Source organism: Ranitomeya imitator, chromosome 2 (assembly GCF_032444005.1).
Source record: "Ranitomeya imitator isolate aRanImi1 chromosome 2, aRanImi1.pri, whole genome shotgun sequence".
Classification (NCBI taxonomy): domain Eukaryota; kingdom Metazoa; phylum Chordata; class Amphibia; order Anura; family Dendrobatidae; genus Ranitomeya; species Ranitomeya imitator.
In genome coordinates, this window is record NC_091283.1 from 825076163 (window position 1) to 825089844 (window position 13682).

A 13682-nucleotide genomic window follows, 5' to 3' on the forward strand; every position below is an offset into this window, starting at 1 on the left:
AAAAAATAATAAGTTTGTGCTGTGTTTTAAAATAGCTCAACCGTGGAGCACAACATTACCATAAGGAAATTCTGAGCGAGATAATAAATTGATTTTTTACCTAGTGCGGTATAGTCGATAATATCCACAGTTCCCTTTAGTCGGTCTTTGTAAAAGTCCAAATGTGGAAAAATGCGGCTTCGGTGGAGTTTTTTTTTTTCCTACTAGTTTCGGAATAGGACGTATTCATCCCTGATGAAGGAATACGTCCTATTCTGAAACTAGTAGGAAATTGGTCCACCGCGCTATCTGTAGCAAGTCACGTGAGCAATCACATGACCGTGACGTCACGCAAGGTCCTGCAGAGGCAGAGAACCGAGAGCTGCACAACAGCGCTTAGTCGCTACTAGCAGTGAGCGAGCATAGGGCTGTTTGCCGCCGGCCGGGGCACTGCCTGGAGCCCGCTCACGTGAAAGCAAAAGAGGAAAAAAAAAAAACTCCACCGAAGCCGCATTTTTCCACATTTGGACTTTTACAAAGACCGACTAAAGGGAACTGTGGATATTATCGACTATACCGCACTAGGTAAAAAATCAATTTATTATCTCGCTCAGAATTTCCTTATGGTAATGTTGTGCTCCACGGTGGAGCTATTTTAAAACACAGCACAAACTTATTATTTTTTAATAGTTTTTTATTGTCATATAAAAGGTGCAAATATTTATTGTTTTTTTGGAGGTATTTAGTGGTCACAAAACTGGAGAACCCAGCGCGGATTATTTTTATATATATACCTGTTTATAGCTACTAATACAGAAGGGTGCCACTGTATTTGTATCCGCTGCAGGATTCACAGTTTCTGAAGCGCTACTGGTGTGCTTAATTATATCCCCAATATTTAGATACAGTTACCAAGTGCTACTGGGTGCATGGAGCACGTGGCAACAAATGAATAGGAGGGACCAGATTCTGAGAAACATTTAGAAAGAGAGAAGAGTAAGACTAGTAGTTTAGTTAGGTGATAGACTTGACTAAAAAAATTTGCTTTTAAAGCACTTTTAAAAATGTGTGGGCTAGGTATTAATCGGATTGCATTCCAGAAAACTGGTGCAGCACAAGAGAAGTCTTGGATCCGGAAGTGTGAGGTTTAGATTACAGAGGATGTTAGTCTTAAGGTACCTTCACACATAACGATTTCGTTAACGATATCGTTGCAACGTCACGCTTTTTGTGGCGTAGCAACGATCCCGCTAACGATCTCGTTATGTATGACAGCGACCAACGATCAGGCCCCTGCTGGGAGATCGTTGGTCGTTGGGGAATGATCAGGACCTTTTTTTGGGCGCTGATCACCCGCTGTCATCGCTGGATCGGCTTGTGTGACGCCGATCCAGCGATGTGTTCACTTGTAACCAGGGTAAACATCGGGTTACTAACCGCATGGCCGCACTTAGTAACCCGATATTTACCCTGGTTACCATTGTAAAAGTAAAAAAAAAAACACTACATACTTACATTCCGATGTCTGTCACGTCCCCCGGCGTCAGCTTCCCTGCACTGACTGTCAGCGCCGGCCGTAAAGCAGAGCACAGTGGTGACGTCGCCGCTGTGCTCTGCTTTACGGCTGGCGCTGACACAGTCAGTGTGGGAAGCTGACGGCGGGGGACGTGACAGACATCGGAATGTGAGTATGTAGTGTTTTTTTTTTTTACTTTTACAATGGTAACCAGGATAAATATCGGGTTACTAAGCGCGGCCCTGCACTTAGTAACCCGATGTTTACCCTGGTTACTCGGGGACTTAGTCATCGTTGAAGACAGTTTCAACGATGCCGAAGTCGTTACCCTGATCGTTGGTCGCTGGAGAGAGCGGTCTGTGTGACAGCTCCCCAGCGACCACACAACGACTTACCAACAATCACAGCCAGGTCGTATCGCTGGTCGTGATCGTTGGTAAGTCGTTTAGTGTAACGGTACCTTTAGATCAGTTGTGGAGTGGAGAGCACGGGTAGGGTGATTGATAGAGATAAGGGAGGAGATGTAGGGGGTACAGAATAAGTTGCTATTATATTCTGCAGTGGATTGGCAACCAGTGAAATGATTGGCACAGGATAGAGACATCGGTGTAATGGCTGGACACAAGTACGACCCTGGCTGCCACATTTAGGACCATGCTGCCTCCCTTCACAATAAAGCTCTATGGCTCATGTATTATCGTCATCTTCTTTCCAATGTCTTGTATTTTTCGATTGTATATCAAGATCTCTGGCGTGTGTAGAGAAAAAAGTTTAACATCACCTGCAGGTAAATATCTGATGTGAGGTCGCTGATAAGTGACTACTTAGACTTTCATGTCTTCTTATTGTGTTGATTGTGACCCACCTGCTGATTATACATTTCTCACATCAGCACATACTTGTATAAGATTACGTAGTCATTCATTTTTATAACAAACACCTGCACCTGTCACCTTCCTATTAGTAAATTCAAAAATCAGGGAGAAAAATAAATTATTAAATAAAATTCAGTTTTTGCTTATTTTATTTTCATCGCCGGGTCATCTTGGAACCCTGCTGATGACATAAAGGAATAAAGGACCTGAGGACGATATTCTATACTGTAGCTTCTGATGAGCAGGGAAATAGTACCAAGAAAGTCTAGGTTGGAGTCAGAACCTTTGTTGGATGTTTGGTTGGCATTGTGGGCAAACGCGTTGAGAAATAGTGGGTTTCCCAGGGCCTGAGCCAGTGGGTCGGGCCCAAGAGGGACACAGGGTTTAGACTGGGTCTATAATGTGCTGCCTCGGGGTTGTGCAGAGCCAGAAAAGCTGAATAAGTGTGTACAGGGCTGTAAACGGCAGTGTAGAATGAGGTGCCTGTGGAGGCAGGTTGTCCACCTAGAGGAGGAGGTAGCAGACACTTGGAAAGACACAAGGTCCATTTAGGGCAGAGAGAGACAATAACAAAGCTCTATTTTAGTAAGAGCACTGTTGTTGACCATGCACGTCAAGTAATAGAGACTCTTGTCAAACGCACCCTAGACCTTTGAGAATCGCGCCATCGTCTGACTGCTGTATATTCATTAGCGCATGGCACATGGTGGTGTAAAGCACTATGGACTATAGAGCAGTGGAAACGTGTCCTCTGTAGTGATGTCTCCAATATCACTATCTTACAGTCTGATGGATGATTTTGAGATTGACAGATTCAGAGAGAAATGCTAGGTGCCAAAAAATATATAGTATCTCCTGTAAAATGTAGTATAGCAGAGAAGATGAAGATAGCATGTGGATGATTCTTGGAAATTGATCCCTTACTTCCTGGAAAAAGGGCAACATTTACACAATTGTACCCTCCAACTTTCGAGGTAGGTTCTTTCCCACTTCGGCATTACTAAGCCCATGTGTGCAGGGCGAGCTTCATAAAGGAAGGGGTGATGCGTTACATGTGGAAAATCTCTAGTTGTTGCTCCTCACCCCAGTTCAGCACCTCTGGGAGGAAACGGAACACCAGTGTTGTGCCGTCAAGATTAATGATTGATCCCATGATTTTCTGCCTGAATGACTGCAAATTATGTCGACTGTTTGGGCTCAATCATTGCAGCTTCCAATTTTTTGGCCATCTCTCTTTGCTCATTTGTGCAGCAGAGGTTGCTGCATCATCACGATGTACTCCTATAATGTCACACTTTTAAGCACTATAGGCTGGCTTAGATAGCAGGATTGTGCCTGAGTATTCAAGTAGGTGGTGCTTATGCCGATATTATGGACTTCTTATCAAGTCTGCTATTCTGCCATGCCAGGTCTACAATATTGGACTCTACAATATTGCAAATACGGCCCTGCTACATCACTGAGTTTACTCTGCTACTGAATATCACAACTTTTGAACCTCCTATGTAGCTCAGCTGTTCCTATTCCTCAAAAAATGTGTCAACTCTGCTAGTCCACCAGACTAACTCTGCTTCCAAATTCCTTCTGCAACTCAGCTTTGTTACACGTCTTCTTCATTTCTTTGTGTACTCGGCTTCTTCGTGGTTTACAATTCTGCTATGTCTGCTACTCTACCTTCATCATTGCCTCATCGGCCTCCAGGAGTCCAGTTCTGCTCCTCCAGTTGCGGTTCTGCTACGTCTGCCTCTGTAGTTCCAGCTGGATCATCCTGTGCGCCGACTCAATCTGTACGTGCTGCATAACAGCTATTGATTTGCATTAAGTGCCTTGAGGATCCATTTTACCAGATGAGACATGAAAAACTGATATACACCAAAATATAGTGGAAGTCTCCCCAGAAGAGTGGAGGATATCCATGGTTTTAGAATAGGATGTCCAATAGGCTGACATAAGTGTGATGCTTAAGTGTCCACATACCGTACGTGCAGCCTTATAGTGTATGTGTGCATTTGTGTTGCCTATGTATATGATTGTGTGCATTTTGTAAATTATTTTGTCTGTATATGTATATGTCAGTGTATATTTCTACGTGTATGTTACTTTGTATGTATATTAAATGTGTGAATTTCATGTGTGCATATGGGTTTGCACATTTATATGCGAACTTGTATGTTTTTTAAGTACGTGAGGTTGTGTATATGTGTAGTATATTCTGTTTGCATATGGATGGATCCACAACAGACAGGCTGTGCAAGGAGAATTGGTGATCTGTACAGGAATGACACCATTAATAATATCCCAGAATCCTTTTGTAGGACTGTAACCTTTGGAGGACGTGTCACCATGAAGTGAATGAAGATGTGTGTCCGTGCAGAGCCAATGAGGGTGATTAAAGATGCTCTTGAGGGCGCCTTACATTTTGCAGCGCTCCGTCAGTTCCCTTTTCAGACCAGCCACAGCTCTATAGGGATTTATTAACAAATCTATTGATTTTTACGACACTGTTCACATTGAAGCCCGGGCAGGTAATTGGAACACATTGCAACCTTAAAGTGGAATTATCATAGAAAAAATATCCCTTATTAGAACGGCCGCTTTGCGCCTGCTCTCCAAAGATCATATCCACAGAATTATCAGATTTTACTCTTGTTTTGTACTTCTGAAATTTATGAGATTAGGCCTAATGCATGTTCCATACGATCCTGCATGCTAGTAGTGGAAAAGTGCATTATTAAACCTATTATATGCCATTGAATTAAAGGGGTTGTCCACTATTTTGAAACTGGGGACCTATCCTTAGGATGCCCTGAAAATAGGCTAATAACAAAGTTTCCCGATGCTTAGACCCCAGTGATCAGCTGCAACATCTACAGAAAGCTGACAGTAAGTTTTCAACTTTCCTACACTGCCACCACAGGGGATATTAGGTATTACACTAGAAAGATCCTCCACAGTAAAAGATGCTTTCCAAGTCTCTCCCTGCTATTGCAAACGCATCCTGAACAGACGACATCCATTGTTAACCCTGAATTGATTAACAAAGTTTATAAAACTGGGTTTTATAAAGTGAAATTTAATAATAAAATCGACCAATACAGGGGTGTACTTTAAAGATCCTGGACTATAATGTAAAATCTGTAAAAGAACTCTCCATTTATGTATAGTGCCATGATTCAACTTCAAATTAGGGGAACAATTCATTTAACATGGAAGTTATGCTAGAAGTTGCTTCTTATTATGCCTCAGAGCATAATAATTAATATGGGGTGAAAAAATACTGCCCTTACTAGTGTATTGGGCCTGGTGAACAGAAGTAAAGAGGGGTCAGGGCCCACCCTCTGGCTCTCTTGTGCTTCTGCTCACCGGGCCCCAGGGTAAAATAAAAGGAGCCTTCTTGACCCTTCCCGGCTGTCTAAGTTGAACGGCCCCGCAGTTCCAAGGGAGTCCTTCCTCCTCTTCTGTGACCTGCTGGTGACGGTGTGTATGTGATGACTTCATCATGTACGCACTGGCATGTACATGAGCCCCTCACAACGATAACAATCCACAAGTGGAGCTGCACATGAAAGGTAAGTGTGACATTTTTTTTAGTTTTTTTTTAGAAAATGAATTCAATGGGTTTTGGGGAGCAAATGATGATGAATTGAGGGTGAGGGACAGTGAATGATGATGTATTGAGGTGGGGGAGCACAAATAATGATGAATTGGTTATGTGGGATAGGGGGCAGCAAATGATAAATTGAGAGTGGGAGACGGGGACAGCAAACCATGAATTTAGGGTGGGGGTTCGAAGAACAAGTGATGAATTGAAGGTGGGGGTGAGGAGAGCAAATAACGATGAATTGAGGGTGGGATACAGGAAATGATAATGAATTGTGCTTAGAGGGGAGAGCAAATGATAATGAATTGAGGGTGGGAGACAGGAGGCAGCAACTAGTGAATTGAGGGCGGGGGGTTGGGGACAGCAAATGATGAATTGAAGGGGGGTGGGGAGAGCAAATGATGACTTGAGGGTGCGGGAAGCAAATAATGATGAATTGAGGGTGAGTTCATCAAATGATAATGAATTGAGGGTGCTGAATTGAGGATGGGAGGAGAGCAAATGATGATGATTTGAGCCTGTGGGTGTGAGAGCAAATTATAATAATTTGAAGGTGGGGTGGCAAGAAAATGCTGAATTGAGGGTGCGGAGGAGCAAACGATGATCATGTATTGAGCAAATGATCATGTATTGAGACTGGGCGTTGGGCGAAAGCAAATGATAATGAATTGAGAGTGGGGGATGGGGGCCAGCAAATGATGAATTGAGGGTGGGTTATGGGGGGACAGCAAATTATGTATTGAAGGTGGGAGGTGGTGAGAGCAAATGATGAAATGAAGGGGGGTGGGGTCAGTGAATGACGACTAGAGAGTGGAGGGAGAGCAAATAATGATGAATTGAGGGAGGGGAACAGCAAATGATAATGAATTGAGGGTGGGTGGAGCAAATGATCATGAATTGGGAGGAGTGTATAGCAATGAGAATGATTTGAGGGTGGGGGAGAGCAAATGATGAATTGAGGGTGGGGGAGAGCAAATCATGATGAACTGAGCCTGGGGGGAGATGGGGACAGCAAATAATAATGAACTGAGGATGGGAGACAACAAATGATGATGAATTGAGGGAGGGAAAAAGAGAGTGTATATGATATAATGAATTTGGGGCGGAAGGGGCCTATGAACATAATGAATTGGGGGAGTGGGAGGTACAGAGTGGGACGCATTGAGGATACAGGAGTGTGACTCATAATGAATTGGGCAAAGGAGTACAGGTGCTAATTAATTTATATATTCATTGTGTGGGGAAAGTGTCTATTTTTTTGTTACTGGGGGCTCAGTGGGGGATTACAATTTACATTTCCAATGGTCGATTGAATTTAACTAATTAAATGGCACTATATACAAAGCTCCTGTGTATAATGTCAGTGGTGATCAATGTATTTTACCTGTACACTTACACTATACACTGTATACTAAGTGCAAAGCTCCGAGTGTATAATGGCACTTATGGTAATATTAGTATTGTGTTTATTTATTAAAGATCAATTTTTTGTATTCTGTCAGTATGTAATGGTAATATGTGCTTTGGTCATGGCGAAGCGATGTTTCTCAGTTGTATGTGATATTATTTGGTCACTATGTGGTGATAGTATGTAGTCTGGTCATGGTATGACGGCATTTGTGCCCTGTATGTGGTATTATTGGTCATTTTAAAAAATGTATGTGTCACATTCCCTTAAAGAAAAATAAAGAAAAATATACCAAAGAGAGTATTGGATATTTTAAGAAATATTTAATAGGCTAGAGTAGAATAGGGCCTGGCCAAAAGAGTCTACCATGTTGTGGTGGCGACTGAAAAGATCTTTTTTAAATCTGATGACCATGCATGTGATCTGGTGTTCGATGGGAACTGTTAGTGTTTGATTGGTGAGGACATGGTGCAGAAGTGGAGTTTTTCCTAGAGTGGGCGGTGGGACTGTGGAAGGTTTGAGAGGTGGAGGCGGAGCCTGAGCAGAGTGTCAAGGGGGCCTGAAAATTTTGCCAGTATGGGGCCCATAAATTCCTGGTGGCAGCCTGAGAGGAGTGGCAAACACAGAACAGCTGAGACAATTCAGGATGGAGAGCTCCAGGAGATAGGTAGAACTGATTAATCCTTGCAATAACAGAGCAAGGAAGACCTGTACTGCTAAAAGGAAGCACAAGCAGATCTAATACTTGCAGGACTTTGTGTATCCAGATGCCGCAATCTTCTGGCCTCTCTCTGTCACGGTATCCCCATGACACAGAGCTTCAAATGCCACATTGCAAAGGATCTATAGCGACCAAGTAGAGTCCCATAGAAAATTAACAAGAGTGTTGGTTGCATTTTGATGGCATTTTGGAGCCCTCTTGCCGATATCATTGGGTGTCTCGTTGTTTAGATACATGCCAATCCTCAAGATCAGCAAGGTAGTGTTCACTTCCAACTTTTACCCTTTGATAATATAAATGGATATATTGGTGAATAGGATAGGGTTGTTTGCCAATCTCTATTAGTACATTTTGGGATAAAGGGGTTGAATGTTAGAAAAAAAAATTGCTTCTTTCCTCCAAAAACAGTACTAAATATATCCACAGGTTATGTCTGGTATTTCACTAAAGTGAATGGAACTGAGCTACAATACTACTGCAGCGAAATATGTATAGGTATATATGGGTGACTAGCAGTAATTTAACATCTGTCCTGAGACTAAAGGTCTCACAGGGGTCACAGCATATGTTATCCTGAGAAAGTAGTCTACTGTCTCCAATCTCGCCAGGGGGCCTTGCTAAGAACCAGGAAGCGGAAGTGTTTCACACCTTCTGTCTCTTTTGAAGAGAGATGTCAATTACAGCCTGACACGATCTATCTGTGAGAAAGTTACACAGAGAATTTAAGAGGAAATAATATATTCATTGATGGGGTGTTCACGGTCCAGTCACAAACAAGCAATTATAAATATTAACATGAGAGGCTGGTCTAGAAATTTGACCTCCAGGGTGACTCTATAAATTAGACCTACACACAAAGGGGAGTGTTCACAGATGGAGGGGCAGCCAAGCTGATGTGTTCCAGTCTATATTCATCCCCCCCTCAGGGAGCAGAAGGCAGGCTACAAAGTTAGATATTTCTGTAAGTTTTCTCCCGTTTACTTTTATAACTGTTTTGCATATTTGTATGTCTTTTTATTACCATATTTTTATACCCTTTTTATTGTAAGCACTGTACCTTTTTGTATTAAAGCATAAAACTTTAACAAGTTGAACCTTGCATGTTCTAAAGAATCCATAGCCTTAAACTGTGTGAGCCTTATGATTGGCAGTTAGTAGTAGTAATATTTCCGGGGCTCATAGCCCGTGTGTTCGGTGAGTGGTGGCAGCGTGTATGAGCGGGTGCGTGACATGGGTCGGTGTGTGATTTATGCTCCCATTACAGCATAGGACAGAGGTTGAATGCTGGATTGAGATAGGGGAGATAGAATAACCCTTGCAGGCGCAACCCCAAGTCGCATGCTGAGATGTGGGTACGTGACAACTACATACAAGCTTTGGACAGGTCTGGTGCTGTTTTTAGAAGAAAGCAGCCATGGATTCCAAATCCAAATGCAGTGAGATGTTTCCCTATAATGGGTTTTTCTTGTGCCTGGCATTATTTTGAACATTTGTTTCTTGCTCTCAAAATTGGTTCAAGTTGAAATAATCCTCGCTGCCAAAATAGGCCTTTTCCGTGTTGTTTTCTGTTAAACAGACACAGGCAAGGTTACATGAGTAGTTGCGGACTGAGCTTTCATCTTTTCTGGAAACAGTCGAGGAAGATTAAGTCTGAAGTGCGGTCCGCTAAGCGCCTGTGTCTTCATTTCCAGAATGTATCTGCGGCAGGTAGAGAAGTGCGCCGAGCGCTGGAGGGAGGGGAACGAGTCCAATCAGTGCGTGAACAGATCGAGTTTCAGAATGAAAGGGGAAAAGAGATAACTGTAGATCAGGAATAGCAATGCAGCAATACTGCTTTTAGCGATAATTAATAATTAACATATCTAATGATGCCGGGCGACAGGAAGAATTTGGAAAAGAGCTGAGGGCATGAGGTGACACCAGCAGTCAAGATATTGGCACAAGAATCTAATCACTTCCCTACACCATTGTATTGCACAGAGTAAAATGCAAAGCCGACAATAAAGCGTGTGACATTAAAAAACCGCCATATGCTGTATCTCTGCTTGCCCTGGCTCCAGCAACAGCAGCGGTTAGAGAATCTAACACCTCGCAATGTTTCCACCAACATCACGGAAGCTATCTTTATATAGAAATGTACGGAATCATGAAGGTCATATAAGATGTGAAATTATAAGAACATGCTGTATCTGGATGTCTACTGAGACAGGGTTTATTTTATATCTCATTTTTTTTCACCTGGTGAGGTGGATCCTTGAAGCCTTTGGTCTGGGTGACAGCAGATTTTTAGCAGCCTGGACATGTGGCGCTGGTGTAGTAGGGCGATTGAAATGGTTACAGCGGTGTCAAAGATGTAGCGAGTTGCAGTAGTGAAGATGAACTGATGTATCAGGGCTGAACAGAGTAAATGTAACAAAACTGGAATAGTGTAGTTGTTGTTATAGTGGAGAACAGATGTATCAGAGCTGGAATAGCAGAGTTGTTGTAGTGGGGACCAGAGGTATCGGAACTGGAACAGCAGAGTTGTTGTAGTGGTGACCAGATGTATCAGAACTGAAACAGCAGAGTTGTTGTAGTGGGGACCAGAGGTATCAGAGCTGGAAGAGTAGAGTTGTTGTAGTGGCAACCAGATGTATTAGAGCTGGAACAGCAGAGATGTAGTGGGAACCAGAGGTATCAGAGCTGGAACAGCAGAGTTGTTTTAGTGGAGACCAGAGGTATCAGAGGTGGAACAGTAGAGTTGGGAATAGTAGAGTTGTTGTAGTGGCGACCAGATGTATCAGAACTGGAACAGCAGAGTTGTTTTAGTAGGTACCAGAGGTATCAAAGCTGGAACAGCAGATTTGTTGTAGTGGGGACCAGCGGTATCAGAACTGGAACAGCAGAGTTGTTTTAGTGGGTACTAGAGGTATCAAAGCTGGAACAGTAGAGTTGTTGTAGTGGCGACCAGATGTATTAGAGCTGGAACAGCAGAGTTGTTGTAGTGGCGACCAGATGTATTAGAGCTGGAATAGTGGAATTGTAGTGGAGACCAGATGTATCAGAGCTGGAACAGCAGAGTTGTTGTAGTGGGGACCAGCAGTATCAGAACTGGAACAGAAGAGTTGTTGTAGTGGCGACCAGATGTATTAGAGCTGAAACAGCAGAGATGTAGTGGGGACCAGAGGAACAGCAGAGTTGTAATGGAGACTAGATGTAGCAGAACTGGAACAAAGGAGTTGTTGTAGTAGAGACTAAATGTTTCAGCGCTGAAACAGTGGAGTTGTTATAGTGGAGATTAGATGAATCAGAGCTACAACAGCAGAGTTATTGTACAGGAGACTAAATGTATCCCAGCTGGAACAGCGGAGTACTTGAAGTGAAGACTAGTTGTAGCAGGACTGGAACAATGGAGTTGCTTTAGTGAAGACGTGAGTGTAGAAGAGTTTGAACTGTTTGAGTTTTCGCAGAGGAGACTGTAGAGGAGGTTTAATTGAGACTGGATTCAGCAGTCTGGAACAGTGGAGCTGTAATGGAGACTAGTTGTAGAGGAGCTGGAACAGCAGAGCTGTCGTTGTGGAGATTGGCTATAGCAGAACTGGAATGGTGGGGTTGCTGTAGTGGACACCAGATGGAGCAAAGCTGGAATGTGGATGGATAGTAGAGCAAAGTAGCTGCATCAACACCAACTACCTGAATACCCAGGCAGTGTCCTGCCACCAGATCTGGGCTTATAAATGGCCATGCAGAAGAAGAGAAGGCTCAGCAATGGAACTGAGACTGGTAACACCTTGAATATGGCTCCAAGTAAATGTCTACTTTTTTAAATTTAGAAACTAATCCGCAGCATTGCACGCTTGGCGGTTCCAAGCGCTGTGGATTAGACAGGGGTGGAAAGAGATGATTTGCATAGCTCCGCCTACTGCAAAGGATTCTGGGTAAACCTGCTATTCTTTGTATTATGCTGCTTGCAAGTACTTTCCGTTTCAGGAAAGCATCCACTATGTATTTCCTTTAAGTAGAGGGCTTTTCGGTCTCTTTCGTCCCGCTACATTTAGCCCAACTTGGGTCTCTCCCTAAGGTGGCTAGCATATATGTATACTTTTTTAAAAACATTTTTAAAGCGATTAGTGCTTTTTTGATCGTTTTTAGGATTTATTTTTGGCTTTTGTGATACATGTGTGATTATAAAGGTAAGTAATAACGCTTTCATAAAGCACCAACAGGAGGAGCCTCAGCTCTTACTACATGTGGTTTGTTATTGAAGTCAATAGGAGCTGTGTTGTACATAGTAGTCTACTACGCTCTCCCAGTGATGGCTGCAAAAAATAAATCACTGATGTAAAGGGTAATGAATGCTCTGTGTAATGACATGCGTGCTGACATCTGTGGCTTAGGAGTTAATTTGTGCAGCATGAGGCCAGCTCTGCAGCAAAGAGTGCAATGATATTAGTAAATCATGGCCTTCGTCTGCCCTTCCCATCGCTCCAGTCACTGACCGTCAGCTTTTTCTCTATGCACAATGTGGTTAGAACGAAGGGGAGTTTGCTTATGAACCTCGTTCCTTTGAGCCCAAAGCTATGACCCCTATATAGATTTTTTAGCAATATTTTATTATTTTTTAAATATTAATAATAATAGTAATAGTTATAATAATTATTATTATTTACGATGAAAGCAGTAAGATGGGGAGCAAAGCTGGGCACTCACATTCAGTTCCATTGACATTCTCATATTTACAAATACTTTTATTCCTGCTGAAATAACAATTCTGGATCATCTTTATTTTACGTTTGTCATTGTGCTGTTCCTCTTTTATTCCTCCTGGAAATGTATGGAAATGTTTAACTGGGCGTTATCCTTCCCCTACTGTAGTAGAGCTAGTCTCAGACTATGACCTGACACATCTGTTGACAATGGTTCGGTAAAATCCAGTTGTCAATTTATTCATATATTTCATTCAGTTTTCATTCATCACAAAGTGCCACGATCGCAGTCACGTGGTATGTCTTGGCCAATGTGGAATAGTACGCAGCTTTATAGCTTCATTAAGGCTAGTTTCACACTTGTGTTTCAAAACGCATGCGTTTAAAAAAAAAACGCATGGTGAAAAAACGCATGTAAACGCTGCGTTTTTTTGATGCATGCGTTTTTTGCATGTGGTGAAAAAAAGCAGCGTTTTGATGCGTTTACATGCGTTTTTTCATGCGTTTGCGTTTTTTAAACGCATGCAGATAAATGTGTGACAGCTGCCAATCATCAAAATAAAGTAAAAAAACCACTATAAACAGAAAGAGCTAGGGTTAGGGTTAGGGGTAGGGTTAGGGGTAGGGATCCTAACCCTAACCCTAAAGGGATCCTAACCCTAACCCTACCCCTACCCCTAACCCTAAAGGGATCCTAACCCTAACCCTAAAGGGATCCTAACCCTAACCCTACCCCTAACCCTAACCCTAACCCTACCCCTAACCCCAACCCTACCCTTAAAGGGATTAGGGTTAGGGGTAGGGTTAGGGTTAGGGGTAGGATCCCTTTATCAATTTTATGGTGTGGGGTGAATTATCAGTGTGTTTTTTTTTTTTTTTTTTTTAACGCATGCGTTT

The 13682-nt window shown here is 42.6% G+C and overlaps 1 protein-coding gene across 2 annotated transcripts in view; it reads left to right on the top strand.

Annotated features, from left to right (window-relative positions):
- The first annotated feature begins 325 nt into the window (after positions 1–325).
- Positions 326–13682, top strand: part of CRTAC1 (cartilage acidic protein 1) — a 693808-nt gene continuing 680451 nt past the window's right edge. The window contains exon 1 of one of the 2 annotated variants that reach the window (XM_069754016.1): positions 326–564. The gene's annotated coding sequence lies outside the window, so the exon portion shown is untranslated. The remainder of the gene's footprint in view (positions 565–13682) is intronic. The other variant, XM_069754014.1, reaches the window with a different exon arrangement.